This window comes from Morus notabilis, unplaced genomic scaffold (genome assembly GCF_000414095.1).
Source record: "Morus notabilis unplaced genomic scaffold, ASM41409v2 Scaffold623, whole genome shotgun sequence".
Taxonomy (NCBI): Eukaryota; Viridiplantae; Streptophyta; class Magnoliopsida; order Rosales; family Moraceae; genus Morus; species Morus notabilis.
In genome coordinates, this window is record NW_010366773.1 from 149,187 (window position 1) to 165,889 (window position 16,703).

The following is a 16,703-nucleotide window of genomic DNA, read 5'->3' on the forward strand; positions in this document are numbered from 1 at the left end:
AAATGACAGTACTTTTTGGATAATACCAAATCCACTGTAGAGTGAGTTCATTAGTATCTCGTACACATATTCCATAGCATCGTTACCAGAATAGTAGACACCTATGAATTGACCAGTTGGGAATACTAAAGTATGATATGGTTATGTTTTAGGTAAGAAGCTTAATTGAATAGTAAATTTTCAAGGCCATCTAACATAACTGGTCTTTTTAGATGGACATGCCAAGTTAAGGTCACGTTCGTTTCATGGATTTAAAATTTTAATTTAATTTGAGATGTGACATTTTTTAAGAATTTTTAACTGTAAAAACTTAAAATTAGAAACTCAAATTTATAAAATAAACGAGTTCTAAAAAATAAACACCTTTCATTGTACTGTATGGAAATTGATTTTTGACGAATGCAGGAAAAAATGGATATGGGTTCGATACGTATACAGCAAGGCAGTTTCGATATAACTTTTGATACTTATAGAACATGCAAGCATTCACATAGGACGTGGCGTACACTCACAAAAATCAGAAGAGAAAATCGCAAGCTTACAGAAGAACAGTGAAAAGAAGAAAATACATTACACGACACATTAGTGATCATTACCAATTGTCGTAGCTTTTCCCTCCTGGAATCTCTCAATCAGACGCTGTAGAGGAGGGATGGCATATGATAGTACTTTTTGGATTAATTCCACATCCACCGTTGAGCGAGTTCATTAGTATATCGTACACATATGCCATAGCATCATTACCAGTTGTCGTAGCTTATTGTCTTCGCTATAATAGTCACCTATGAATTGACCAGTTGGGAATAGTAAAGTATGATTTGGTTATGTTTTAGGCAAGAAGTTTAATTGAACAGGAAAGTTTCAAGGCGATCAAACAGAACTGGTCATTTTAAATGGACATGGGAAGTTAAGGCCTCGTTCTTTTCGCGAATTTGAGTTTTCAATTCGAGTTAAAATATGACATTTTTAATTTCTAAGTACGTTTTTATTTTTGTGTTGTTTTTTTTTAATATTAATATTTATATTCTACATTGTAAACATCGCACGTCTCTAAACTAGTGGTAGCCAAAAGTTTGAATATTGCGGAGTGATTACTTTTTAGGCTTTCCTTTATGGCCACTTCCTTGTTCAACCGCTTATTATTATAGCCACTAGCTCCTCCTATCTCTATCATTGGACAATCATGTTCCAAACAGAAGAGAAAAGTCATTAGAAAATTGTCTCCACATAATCATCACCTAACAGAATTAATAAACACCAAGTATTCTTCTATGAAGCCAAAATATACACATATATATATATATATATATATATATCACAATTTCACAGACTTATTCAAGCCATTATAACTTCAAACTAGTTTGATTATAATTTTGACATGGATCTCAAAATACCCTCTTTCTCAATCCTTTTCAGTTTCTTCCTCTTTGTGTTTATGGTGCTGAAAATACTCATTAACATCAGCTCAGATTCAAAACTACCTCCAGGACCATGGAAACTACCCTTACTAGGAAACCTGCACCAACTTTTCGGGTCTTTACCGCACCATGCGCTTAGAGACTTGGCCGAGAAACACCGACCATTCATGTACCTAAGAATTGGACAGATTCCAACCATAGTTGTCTCATCAGCAGAGTTTGCCAAGGAAGTGATGAGAACCCATGATGTCAGCTTTGCGTCTAGGCCTCGGGATCTTTCGTCAGCGATCTTGTTATATGATTGTACGGATATTGTCTTTTCTCCATATGGCGAGTATTGGAGACAGCTGCGAAAAATTTGTATGCAGGAGCTCTTGAGCACAACAAGAGTTGAATCATTCAGACCCATTAGAGAAGAAGAGATGTTTAATCTCATGGAATGGATTGCTTCAAATACTGGATCAGCTATAAATCTCACTGAGAAGATTAAATATTAGTCGTATAGCATAACATCGCGGGCAGCCTTTGGCCGAAAAAGTGAAGATCATGATGTGCTCATATCGATAGTGGAGGAAGCTATAAAGGAATCAGGAGGTTTTAAAATTATCGATTTGTTTCCTTCTTTTAGTTTTCTTGCCACGATCACCGGAAGGAGGTCTAAACTCGAGTCGATCAAACAGAGGGGTGAGAGGATAATGGAAAGCATAATCAAGGAACACAAGGACAAGAAGCCAGCGGAAAGAAGTGGTGAAATTCAAACGATTCAAGAAGATCTGGTTGATGTTCTTTTGAAATATCATGACAATATTGCCGACCACGGATTCTCCCTTACAACAAACAATATGAAAGCAGTTATATGGGTAAGCATATTCAATTTTTGCAAGCATATGGCTCCAATTTACACTTAATATCTCAAATACATGACTCCTTAAGCTTGGAAAATTATAACATTTCAGCCTAGAAAAAAAAGGATTTAACTGTGGTTCAGCGCTGACGAATTGGAAAATATGGGGTGTGTTTAGAATTCGTTCTAAAATAATTTTTCTTTTTTGTATGAAAATAGAAATGAAAACGTTTTCAATCTTAGACTGAAATTATTTTGAAAAATGCATTTGGTAGTTTTATCAAGAGATTGTTTTCAGTATAAAAAAATCCATTAATGTCTCTCTCTCTCTCTACTCGAGAGAGGAGAAAACGGAAACAAAAAGTAAAAAATGACAAAAAGTTATTTTTCATTTTTCTCCCATTTTATACTAAACCCAAAAATCATTTTCATTTCCGTTTTTTGTCATTAATTCTATCAAATGCTGTTTCTCTCCCGTTTTACTTTTTTTTCTTGAAAAACATAAAAAACAAAAACAAAAAAAACTCCAAACACAGCCAAGGTTTCCTATTTTTTTATTTTTTTTCTCACCTGATTTTTGGGTAAAAATTGTATGCAATTATAAACTATATACTAACTTGCAATTACATAACAATGCTCAACTAACTTTCAGGATATATTTTCTGCCGGGAGTGAGACGTCTGCTACAACTGTAGATTGGGCAATGGTCGAATTGCTAAAGAATCCAAGAGTGATGAAAAATGCTCAGAATGAGGTGAGACAAGTCTTTAGTACAAAAGAGTCAGTTGATGAAACGTGCATTAGTGAGATGACATATTTAAAATGTATTGTCAAAGAGGTTTTGAGATTACACCCTGCTGCTCCTTTGTTAGTTCCAAGAGAATGTAGAGAGACGTGTGAGATTTCTGGTTATGAAATACCAGTGAAAACCCGGGTCATAGTTAATGCATGGGCAATAGAAAGAGATCCTAAGTATTGGACCGAAGCCGAGAGTTTTATACCAGAGAGGTTTCTTGATAGTCCTATTGACTTCAAAGGAGCAAATTTTGAGTATATCCCATTTGGGGCTGGCAGGAGAATATGTCCGGGCATGTCGTTCGGTTTGATCAATGTTGAGCTCCCTCTTGCAATGTTGCTTTGCCATTTTGATTGGAAACTCCCGAATGGAATGAAACGTGAAGATTTGGACATGACTGAATCTTTCGGCGTTACCGTTAGAAGAAAAGATGATTTGCAGTTGATTCCGATTGCTTATGACCTCTCCCCAATTGAAAAAATCTCTAGGAAGACAACGTAACTTGTAATTTCTAATTCTTACTCTAGATGACATGCATTAGCTGTTTGCTTACATTATCCTTTGTTACGATAAAGTAAAGTCAGAAGGCCGTACAACTATAGGAATGCATGATTTATACATATATACAAATATTTATATATAGTGATTGTTTAGCAAAAATGCTGATTATTTAGAGATATTAGAAGTACTGTCCAAAAAAATTCCGTAAAGTTACAAATTAAAATAAAGATATTACCGTGAATTTAAATCGAAATAACCCGGTGCACTTCACGTAAGCTCGGTTGAAAGTACAAATTATGATAGAGCACGTCAGTTAAGTGACATGCTTCTGGGTGTTTCCTTTCTAAATTTTTAAAAATCATCAATTTTGAGCCCTATGTAACATTTTACTAAATTGATAGGGTATAGTTTAATAAAATTAAAAGTTCAAGGCCAACTTTCCAATTGCCAAAAAGTTGAGAGTAAAGGTGCCAAACATCCATTCATGTAACTAAGAATTACTTTTTCGTTTCTTAACAAAAAAATGTTGTCATAGTAAACTTCACTGCTTCGCTGTTCTGATGGAACTCTTTAAAAATTGAATGCCACATTGTGACTGTTTGGTATAAGGATTCTGAACCCGAAATTATGATTATGGGTTCAAACCAGTGTTTATTTATAAAAAGTAAAAAAGTTGTTCTGATTTGACTCACTCAGAATCAGGGTTTAGTTTGGATGGTTCTGATTCAAGATTTGAATCCTGATGTAATATTTTAAATCATGAATCAACCCTGATTGTTTTGGATGGTTCAAAATCCTAATTCTAGTTCTGGTTTCAGAACCATGATTTGGACCCAAAATTATGAATCATGGTTCTGATTTTAAAAATAAAACTAGAATCACCCTGGTTTGAACTCTTATACTAAACGAACCCTAAACATACCCTTCTAAGTTTTTCTTTTCTTTTCTTATTAATTTATGCAAAAAAAATATATGTGAAAGGGCATATATTGATTGACAGCCTAAATTAAGACGTCATTTCCACAGTGCAAAGGACAACTATTTGATGCCAATACGATCCTGTTCTTGTGTTTTAATTAGAAGAAACCTCATAAATTCCTTATAGTGTTTCCGAATTATTAGTGCTTGAAAATACTTAACTAGGGCCTAGGTGTTTTTATTTTTATTTTTCTCCCTTGTATTCAAAATACCTCATATTTTGATTTGTGTCCATTTATGCCTTGATATTTCAAATACTTGCTAATCCTTCCCTTGTTTAGATCAAAGATTGATTTTGGCTATAAGATTAACATAAATAACCTTTATGTTTTCGTGTTTTTCATTTTTTTCTTAATTTTTTTTATTCTTATTCTTTACTTTCTTTAAGGGTATTTACGTCTCCTGTGCTGTCAAAACTCGCCGTTGATCAAGCAAATATATGAATTGAGCATAAAAATTTGATAATCTTAAAATACAGATAAAAAAATACAGATATGATTTTTGATAATCTTAAAATACAGATATAAAAATTTTAAAAACCCTTTGTTTAATGTGTTGATAGCGTTGAATTAGAAAACATGCGTCCCATAATATTGCTGGCGCTGACCGTTAATGATTAGCCTTAATAGGACATTTAATTGAAGTTGCTGCTCATTTTGAGGTAATTATTGTTTTTTTTAGGATTAAATTTAAAAATTTCCTCTGAACTATGACCCTTATAACACTTTACCTTCTGAATTTAAAAAGTAACATCCGTTCCCACCAAACTTTGTTCTGTTAAAAAGTTTTCCCTTGTGTTACAATAAATGATAGAATTGTCACGTGTCACCTATTTAGTGAGAATTAAAAGCGCAAATCCGCTTATACCCTCATAATCAGATAATTCTCCATTTTTAAAATTATATATAATTCTTTTCTCTTTTCATTTTCGACATTTTCCCAAATAGAAGTTTTCGATATTTTTGACATTATCAGAAATCTCTCTTGTTTACACTCTTGCTGGAGGTGAGAGAAAAACAAGTTTTTTTGTTTTGGTTTTGTTTTGGGTTTAAGATAGAGTAAGTGACAGAGTTTGGAAATAGTGGATTGCATAGACTGTGCTACTGATGCATCAGTTGTGAGTGCGGTGAACGAGGGAATTGAAGCAGCCACAGAGATTTTTTATCTTCCAAGGACTTGGGTCATGATCAATGTTAATGATGATGAAGATCTTCATTTTCGCAAGGCTGGTATGTCTTGGGATTTTGTTATAAGCGTTAGAACAAGCTTGTTTTTTCTTCCAAAACCAACTTAGGCTAAGATTGAACAAAAAATGAGTTCTGAGTTTATGATCTGCTTTCTTCACAGAATTTGATCCTGAGGATTGTCCTCTTGACTGCTCAAGACCTTGTCAAACAAGTTTTTACGCATTTGAGTTTTTCTAATAATCTAGGGTTGTTGCAGGTTAATTTATGATAATACCCTCCTCATATGTGTCATGTACCTGATATGTGGTAATTTCTATCACTCATTGTAATAGAGGGAGAAAACGTGTTAACGGAACAAAGTACAGGAGAAACGGATGTTACTTTTTAAAATTCAAGGGGAAAAGTGTTACAAGGGTGTTCGGGGAGAATTTTTGAAATTAATCATTTTTTTATAGTTATCATATTCCAGGCTAATATCGGCTTCTTCTTTTCATTTTTTCTTGGGAGGAATGCTAACAACGTTTTTGAGATCATCATCTTTTTCAAGGGTCATTCTATCTTTTTATTTTTTATTGTTCGTATTCATTGTTGTCGTTTTCTCGCTCGTGATATTTTTTTGTTCCAGCCGTTCTGAACTTTTTTTGATTTTAATTGCATTTATGTCGTTTTTAGTTGAGGCTATTTTCTTTTTCGTTTTATTTTATTGGTTGTTGCTTTCATTTTTTTTGAGAGACTGAGGGCTCGTTTAGTTCGTTGATTTGAGTTGGGCTATGACTTTATGTGCAAGTTTTTTACTATAGCAAAAAAAGTTAGATGTGAATATTTCTGAGAGTTTTTTTATTGTAACAAAACTCATATTCTAAACTCAAATTGGTGAAATGAATAAGGCTTAAGTTCCGTGGTAATTTTGTTTCCATCGTCGTCAAATCTCATTGTCATTTCTAGTGGTGATTGAAGTTTTTTTTTTTGTTTTTTTTTTGTTTTTTGATAATGTTGTCATTTTCCAAGATTCTTGTAGTTTTTTAAATGTCGTATTATAGGTCTTTCGTGCATCTCATTTAAATTTTTGCGATCTTTTCTTTTCTTTTTGATGTGGGTTTATCAAGATATTTTATTTTTAATTCAATGGTGTTATCAATTTATTGTCGTTTCAATAGTTGTCTAGAACAATAGGTTCATGTCGTTTCCTCAGCTTATTGTCGTTTTTACATGCTCTTGTTCTTCAATTTACTGTTGTCCATTAGATCATATTTTCGTGCATTTTTTTCAGCCTTTAAGAGATATGAGTAGAAAAATTTGACTACTCTTTGTTCATAGGAATTACAAAAATCTTTTTAGGATCGTTCCTAGGATGTAAAATCCTCTTCTTTTTATTTCTCCTAGGTTTCCTTTTCCCTCCTCGAATCTCTCAATCAGAAGCTGTAGAGGAGGGATGGCATATGATAGTACTTTTTCGATTAATACCAAATCCACTGTAGAGTGAGTTCATTAGTATCTCTTACACATATTCCATAGCATCATTACCAGTTATCGTAGCTTATGGTTTTTGCTATGAATTGACCAGTTGGGAATAGTAAAGTATGATTTGGTTATGTTTTAGGCAAGATGCTTAATTGAACGGTAAATTTTCAAGGCGATCAAACAGAACTGGTCATTTTAGATGGATATGCGAAGCTAAGGCCTCGTTCATTTCGCAAATTTGAGTTTTCAATTCGAGCTGAGATGTGACATTTTTTAAGAATTTTTAACTGTAAAAACCTAAAACTAAAAACTCAAATTCGTAAATGAACGAGGTCTAAGAAATAAACACCATTCATTGTACTGTATGGAAATTGATTTTTGACTAATGTAGAAGAAAATTATTAGACATGTAAAAGTAAAAGAGCAACAATATCGTGCCACTACAGTGCCGTTTATCGTGCCTCTGCACATGCAATTATTGGGATTTTAAGGTGTCCTCCCCTTAGCATATTGCTTTCTGCTCAAAAGGCATGTCAAATTCGGTCCATTTAATAATGGGCTAAGCCCATTTAACAATCATGTCGCCGGCTAACCGAGCTCTGCCTGTTTTCACATTTCTGGCCAGTATCCCATTCCCATTACTTTTAAGTCTCACATTTCTCTACATTCTCCTGGACGTTACAAAGGAGCAGGAGGATATGAATCTGAAAGTTTCTTTCAACAACAGATTAATGTCATCTCACTAATGACCCTTTTTAACTAAAGAATGCCCTCACCTCTTCTTGCACTTTTTTCATCACTCTTAGAATATTAATTCTTAAGAGAGATTTACTAAACTCACCCTTAAGTGTACACGAGTCTTGATTTTTATCCCTTACTCTTGATTAATACTCTTTTGACTAACATATTTAATTGACTAAAATGATATTAATGATATTAATCGAGTATTTGTCTATTTTCTCCTATTCCTTATCATTTACGCTAATGGCCCGTTATAAAGTTGTTGCAGTTGCATGTCACGTGTATTTTTGCTTGCAAGTGCATGAGTCACCTCAAGTAATAAAGTGTGAATAAGAGTGTCAATCCCACGAATAATGTGTTTAATTTTCGTTAATTACTGAAATTCATCGACCGGAATAAGTAACAATCAAAGGAAAGAAATACAAATATTAACTAAAAGAAAGAACTAAATAATAAAAATGCAAATTGGAGATGAGGATCGAAGGGAACTCTGATGATAATAAAGTTGTTAGGTGCTTTGATCTCTTTCTACTAAGCTATGTTGATATCCAATTGCTAGGCTCGTCAATTTATTTCACTCATTAGTCTAGGTTTTCAAAAATAATTTCACTTCATCTCCTGAGTGTTGAGTAAAATAGTATGCAAAATCAATTCAGCATTATTCCTATTAACCTAACCGAATCAAGGATCCATTAAGCAAACATAATCTTGACTACCCGAATTAATTGGCCTCCTGAACTCAAGTAACTCTAGGTTGTGTTTCATAAATCCCAACATGTGAAAGTAACTCTCCCGAGCCTAAATCCACACATCTATATCTCTATATAATTCATGAAAACACAAATTAGAATAATTAACATAGAGAAATACAAATGAATTAAAGTGAAAATCACATTAACAAACACTTAGAATATTCAAAGCATAGCAACGTTAAAACTACTTTAAGCCTCTAGCTTTAAGAGTTTAGCTAGAACAAGACATTAAGAATCCCAAATCAAAACACCTAAAGAAACTAAAAACCAAATCCATAATCAATCACAAATCTTAGAGAATAACACAAAGTCAAAGCTAAAATAGAGGAACAGAGAGAGAATGAAGAGCTAGACGCCAATTGAGCTCCGCAATCTTCAATCTTCCTTCAGATCTTCAAGTAAGCCCTTGAATCCTTGTATTCTCCTCTTTAGGGTTTTGGGATTTGGAGACTCCAAAAAGCCACTTTAATTCCCAACACATTTCTTTTTTATATGTCCTCGAAATTAGTACAAAAGAGGTCTTAAAATGACTGCAATACACGTGGAGGCATTGCAACGGATCATTTTCCCAATGCAGCACCGCTTAGGATTTCTAGTGGCGCAGGCTTACCCGCTGCAGCGAGTGTGTAGTTTTCCTGTTCTCGGGCAGAAAATCTACTGTAGCGGATGGTTTTCTCGCTGCAGTGGGTTTCGGAATTTGAGGAGGATTTTCGCCTTCTATATGGCCGAATCGGTCTTTAGTGTCTGCATGATAGTTGTAGTTCTATCTCTTATCTTTCCAACGCTACTAAGATCGTCTCATTTAGACTTCAGATGAGAGAGCTATACCCCAAATACTGAAGTATGTTCTAAAGTTAAATTTTCGCTCATTTTATGCCATTTTAACTTCGACCTACAAAAATAAAATAAAAACACATTAAACTATGAAAAATATTTGAAAAAATATAAATAATTAAGCTCAAAAGTACTTGATTTATGAATAAAATACTCACTCATCACTTCATCACAAAAGATACTGTTAAAGAATATAGGTGGATAGCTGTTTGGTTGCACAGAAAACAAGCAAAAAGGGTTAATCTCACAAATAGTCGATGAGATTTAGTCTCAATCTCACTTTAGTATATTACTTTTCAAACGTCACACAGTTGCTCTCTGAGGTTTATTTATGTTTCAGTTTTGGTCATTCTGTTAGTTTGGTTTTAAATATTTATTGGAATCTATAAAAAATTAGAAACATATAAAGTTTAGAGACTAAAACAATACAAAAGGCTAAAAGTTAATTTTCACAGATAGACTTAAAATTTTTAGCTGTTTTTAATTTTAGACTCTAATTTTCACAGATTCCATCAAATTTTAACCCCTAGGTGATTGAAGGATTGAAACTGAAAAAATAATACTTCAGGGACCATCTGTGCGACATTTAAAAAGTCATGAACTAAAATGTGATTAAGTATAAATCTCAGGGACTATTAATGAAATTAACTTAAAGCAAAAAATATGAAGGATTTGAGAAGTACTGAATACTTTCTTGCATTTAGTTTTGTTCTGCCCAGAAAAATGATATGTACCTCCATTTTTTTTCTATGTTTCCACAAAGATGAGATTTTTAATTTGGTTGGGTTTCAACAGATTGCGGAGGCAAAGAGATAATTAATTAATTTATGAAGTAACAAAGATAGTAAATATTTTCCCACTGGTTCTTCCCATTAGGCTAGACAAGGTCTTCCCTTTTATTTAAATGATAAAATGATCAATATTTAAGCAAAAAAGAAAATAAAAAGTTTGAGTAAATCAATAAGATCTCATCAGAAAATTACATATAGAGATTACATTTATGGGTAGCTTTGGGATTGGCGTATTACCAATGGCTAAACCCATCCCATCTTTCTTTTTTCTGTTCGTATCCATTAGAGACAGGATTATAAGAAACTGGGACTTAGTAGAGATTGCCTACTTTTCGCCTCACATGCCAAACATCTTGGTCATATATATCTAGCTTTTCGTGGTTGATTCCATGACGGAGTTTCCAATGGAAAAGGAACAGTACTGGTGCAAGAGGAAGCTCGATAAGAGCCATCGCAAATGATATACCAAATAGGATGAGTTCAAAGTTAGTCCCTCGGCAGTCAACCGAACTATCGATGAACCTAACCTCTCAGCTTCACTCCAGTAATTTGGATCTCTTTCTATTGCCCATACATTGGTAAGAAACCTAGTGCTGGCTGGTATAAAAATTAAACTATCCATTAATCACACAATTTTCTTTGGATTATATTGGAAATAGTAAAAGGACCGCGAGGGCGTAATCTTAGGCCCCATTCATTTCACTGATTCGAGTTTAAAATTCGAATAAAAAGTTCTCAGAAACGGTCACATATAACTTTTTTGCTACAGTAAAAGGCTATCAGATAAAGTCACATCTTAACTCGAATTAAAAACTCGAATCAACGAACTTAATTCGTGGAGACTGGTTTCATCGACATTCCCTTGCTTTTTGAATACTTTTCTCACTTCGGTTTGTGCCTTTTCCATCAGTACTCTTGGGTTCTTCAACATCTCTAACATTGCCCACTCCATCACTATAGGTTCCACTATTTTTTTTTAATCATTTATAACTCATACATGAATCTTGGTCAAAAGAATTATACATGATCGCTAAATTTTATTACTTACAAATTTTAGTTATTTTTGTTGGTTCTTGGTGTTTTTAGCATGTTTTTATTGTATTTTATTTTGCTTTTGTAGGCTTGAGTTAAAACGAATAAAAAGGTCTTCAAAAGAGTGGAATTGGGAGCCAAATCAATCCATTAAGCCACTGCAGTGAAATGGAATTTGTACTACAGCGCGGGCAGCAGAACCAGCCCCAGGCCCCTGCTTTAGGTGCTGCAGTGCCCCCTAGAAACTGAAGACCCGAAAGTAAAAGACAAGAAAAATGAAACACAGAAACCGTTCCATATAAAGCTACGATATCTGTAAAGAAGAATGAAAAGAATGAGAAATATGAAATGAAAGTTATTTAGAATGTGAAAACACAATGTGAACGACTAAAATGAGACGAAAGCAGAACAAAGTATGTAATGAAAGAAGAAGAATATAAGCCATATATGTTTTAGTAGTACATAATGTATTAGGATATATGACATGAATGCATATATGGGTATGCATAATTATTACATCTGTTATGACCTACTGATACTTGTTAAGCGAAAGCTCATTAAGTTCGTTCGTGTTATAGGAAGCTCAGGTAAGGCACTGGCTCCCTGAAACTTGTTGTTGGGCATGCAGAGAGGATGTAGCAGCGGACTATGGGCAAGTGGGTTGTGTATGCATCACGTGTTTTGGAAACGCTATTGAACTTTATATGTATAAAGTAAATAGTGTTTTATGAATATATATGACTTATGTAACGAATAGTTGAAAACAGAATGCTACAGCATTTCACGAATAGTTGAAAATAGAGTGCTACAACATTTCACGAATAGTTGAAAACAGAATGCTACAACATTTCATGAATAGTTGAAAACGGAATGCTACAGCATTTCACGAATAGTTGAAAACAGAATGCTACAGCATTTCATGAATAGTATTCTATTACAACATTTTATGAATAGTTGAAAACAGAATACTGGAGCATTTTACGAATGGAAATAGAATGCTAGCTAAATGCTACAGCATTTAGACGTACATGGTGAAAAAAAAAATCGGCCTGAATTTTTAAGAGGTTATAACTAGTGAGTAGTAGAGTTTAAGAAATGTTAAGTATGAACAACGGATGATGATCACAAGTTAGGGTCGTCACAAAAGGCACTCTAATATTCCTGCACAAATAGCAATTTCACATTACAATGAAATTTCCAATTCAAAAAGCAAGAACATTGTTCTCCTTATCCAAATTAGGGACATCGTCATAAGGAATTGGGATTAAGTTGAATTTTTTTTTTTCCTTCTCACAGTACCAAAACTCTCAGCCATGTCCGGATGATCAATATGATCATTAATGGTCCCATTGCGAAGTTTCCGGCCAGTCACAATGGAACAACAACCACGCAAAGAGTGAGTTTAAAATCCGCCACTGCAAACATTATCCCGGTACATGTCCTTCTTCCAGCACCAAATGGGATATATAAGTTTGAATTGAAATAAACTGAACTATCAATAACCCTCTCAGGATAACACCTCTCAGCTTCACTCCAACATCTTAGATCTCTTCCTGTTGCAAATTATGCATTAACAATGACAATTGTTTTGGCAGATAAATAATATCCGTTAATCACACAATTTTCTCTGGATTCACTTGGAATTAGTAGAGGACCAGGAGAGTGTAATCTAGGTATTAGTTTCAAGAATTTTAATTCGTGGAGGCCGCGGGTGTTTTGACATTTCCTCGTTTTCCGAATACTTTTTTCACCTCATCTTGCGCCTTTTCCATCACTCTCGGGGTTCTTCAACATCTCTTACACTCAGTGGCGGAGCCAGCCTTTCACTTTAGTGGGGGCGTACACTAAAATTTTTTTAACAAATTATCTTAGTGGGGGCATATAAGAAAATATATTTATTTCAGTGGGGGCATATATTATTTCAGTGGGAGCTTAAGTGTAAAATTTTAAAATTTTTAAAGGTAATATTTTTTTCAAAAAAATTTGCGTGGGGGCGGCTGCACCCACTCATCTTCAAGTGGCTCCGCCAGTGCTTACACTGCCCACTCCATCACTATATACTTTTCTCATCACCTCATCTCTTACAGTCCATCACTATATATACGTTTCATCGTGTTTTTTTTTTCGATCATTTGATTCATAAACATCTAGTAACCATTAAGTTCAAATTACTCCTTATTAACATCACTTCTCTCTCTCTCTCTCTCTCTCTCACTCTCTCTCTCTCTCTCTCTCTCTCTCTCTCTCTCTCTCTTTTCTCTAAAAAATGGTCTAGATTACAGTATCCAACAATTTGTGGGATAATCAACCTTCTTTAAACAAATAAAATCCCCTTCAGAAATTATAAAAAAAACCCGTCTAAGTAATATTTGTACAACAAGCCACCTCTTAACACCAATAAAAAAGTCATATTGTATATTTTAGCTGGCCTTTAGTAGTGGTATTTGCCTCATTGGCCTGTCACCCAGTATAGGAAAATCTTTATAAGTCTGTTTGGCCATGCAACTTAAAACAGTTCTTTTACTTTAAAAAACAAAATTTGTCTCTGAAAACAAAAGAACGTGTTTAGATAATATTTTAGGAAACAAATTTTAAAAACAAAGTTATAAAAAGTAAAAAATAAAAAATTCAAAACAACAATAGTTTTATTTTATTTTATTTATTTATTTATTTTTTTTAATACTAGTGTATATAGTGTTCTCTCATACAATTTCTAGTATTAAACATTTTTTATACCAGTGTATATAGTGTTAAATTATATGCATACAAATACTCAATTCTTTCTCTTCAATTTCCCTCCTCATTCCCTGTCTTCACTTTTTCTCTCTTCATTATCTCTCCTTATTATATCTTCACTTTCTTTTCCTCATAATCTCTCATTCGTTTCTCTCTTCCGCTACCCTCTCTTCATTATCTCTCTCCTCCTTTTCTGGTATTTTCTAGGATCGAGTTTTGCACCGGTGCCGAATTTGATGGGACATTTTTGCAAATTTTCTAAAAAACATTGGATCACTATGTAATTTTTTAAAATGAACAAGGGATTTTGACCATTCAATGTTTAAAAATTTTATTTCTACCTTCAATTTCCAAAAATTATAGTTTGATCTCTCAAATTTTTAGAAAATTTTATATTGGCCCCTTATTTTTAGAAAATTATTTTTAGCCTCATAATTGTAAAAATGATAATCTAGCCTAGTTTTGGTACAAAACTTTGCAAAAACATCCTATTGATTCCCCCTGTCTTTTACCTAGTCCCCATACTGATGTTTGGTGGGGATCAAGACTGTTGTCGAGATAGGCTAAGTCTTGTAGGCGGAGAAGAGAACTATGTAAAAGACTGATTGTACAGATTTCTAATCAAATTCACTACAAGAAAAGGCCATTCATGTGGTCGCTAAAAGTACTTAAGTCATTCCTAAAATATTTTTAGTGACAATAAGTAGTCGCTAAAAAGTCGTCACTAAAACTCTGTTGCAATAAATTTTTTAGCGACAACATTTACTGTCGCTAAGTTTTAGCCAAGACACGTTGTCACTATTAGTGGTGACAACGATTTAATGTAATATGACGTTATCAAAAGTTATAACGACACAATTTCAAAATTGCCGTCGCTAAAAAGCTTTAAAATTTTTGGGATCTCTCCTTTAAAGGAAGCTTGGATGGCCCTGGTGGTAAACGAGGGGCTTGGGATCTCTCCTTATGTTTTGTTGTTTTAAGCATCATCATTAGTATGAAGAGAAGAAGAGTGATGAAAAGGAGAGATGATAATGGAAATGGATTTTCCATTTGGATATTGCAAACGAGTATACTATATCTTGGACAAAGAGTGTTGTTGTTGGTGGTGGTTTATTCGTGAAGTTTCAACGTTTTGTGATTACTATTTATAGTGTACTTAATTTTTTTCTTAGAGATAAAGTTTTTGGTCAAGTATTAGAAAATGACGTGTTCGTCTCATTAAATCAAGGGAGAATGAAGGAACCAACAGATTTGTAGAAAATAATTGAAGTAAATAGCAAATTTTAAAGCTATTTGAGGAAAATAGCAGTTTATCGTGTAAGTTTTCATCTACGAGTAGATAAAATGAGATATACCTGGTGTGACGACCCTAACTTTTGATCATCATCATACGTTCATACTTAGCATTACTTAACCTCTACTACTTTCTAATTATAGCCTCTTAAGAATTCAGGCTAATTTTTTTTCCATTCATAAGTCTAAATGCCGTAGCATTTTGTTACATTAATCGTACCTTGTGACTAGAGGTTGCTATGCATAACCTTATAGTTCCGTGATCTTTACTTGCATTACATAACCTAACCATATCTATAAATATGGTCTACTTAAAACACTTTGCAGCGTTTACCAATTTCGTGTAGATCCCATTACCCACTTGCCCACATCCTACTGCTTCATCATTTTCTGCACGCCCAGCATACGGGTTTCATAGAGCCGGTGTCTTACTCGAGCTTCCTACAACACGAACAAACGTAATGAGCTTTCGCTCAGCAAGTAACAGTAGGCTATAGTAAAAACATACAATAATGCATACCCATATATTCATTCATGTCATATATCCTAAGACATTCTGTACTTCTATAACGTATATCGCTTATGTTCTTCTTCTTTCATTATGTACTTTGTTCAATTTTTGTCTCTTTTTAGTCGTTCACATTGTATTTTCACGTTCTAAACGACTTTCATATTGTGTTTCTCTCTTTTCTTTCTTATTTACAGATACCGTACCCCTATATGGAACGATTTCTGTTTTTTGTTTTCTTGTCTTTTACTTCTTATGGGCCCTGTCCTGTTGTACCATAGCATGCATAACCAGTGAGGAGTGGGGTAGCTAACCAATCCAACTCAGTCACGGTTTCATTTCTTTCATAGTCTCATAATAACCTTTCCTTCGAAGGCTGGTACAAACAGGATGTTTAGTCTCTTACCGTTTATCAATTTTCTCATTGAAACGGTAACTTTAGTTAAATCTTATGACTTTGTGCATTTTGAGCAATTTATCATGATTTCTTTATACGTCATTTTACTGTCATCTTTTCTCAGCATGACAGTAATTTCAATCTTATTTTGCGTTTTAACGCATTTTCATCAATTTTCTATGAAATTGTCTTTGACTTAACCTCATACTTTTCATAGAGTAAAATTCTACTATTATTTACGGTCCATATGTACATTCATAGCACCGTACATCTTAAAACATTCATAACATCATACATCTTGAATCATTCATAGTATCATACATTATTCAAGAAACACCATTCTTATTCTAACATTCATTGAGCATGTAATATGCACAATTCTGTGCAACACAAAAGAATAAGTTCGTTCGTGTCATAGACAAAAACAAACTACT

The 16,703-nt window shown here is 33.7% G+C and overlaps 1 pseudogene; it reads left to right on the forward strand.

Moving 5' to 3' along the window:
- Nucleotides 1–1,378: 1,378 nt before the first annotated feature.
- On the forward strand, nt 1,379–3,559 carry LOC112094077 (annotated as a pseudogene).
- Nucleotides 3,560–16,703: the final 13,144 nt, after the last annotated feature.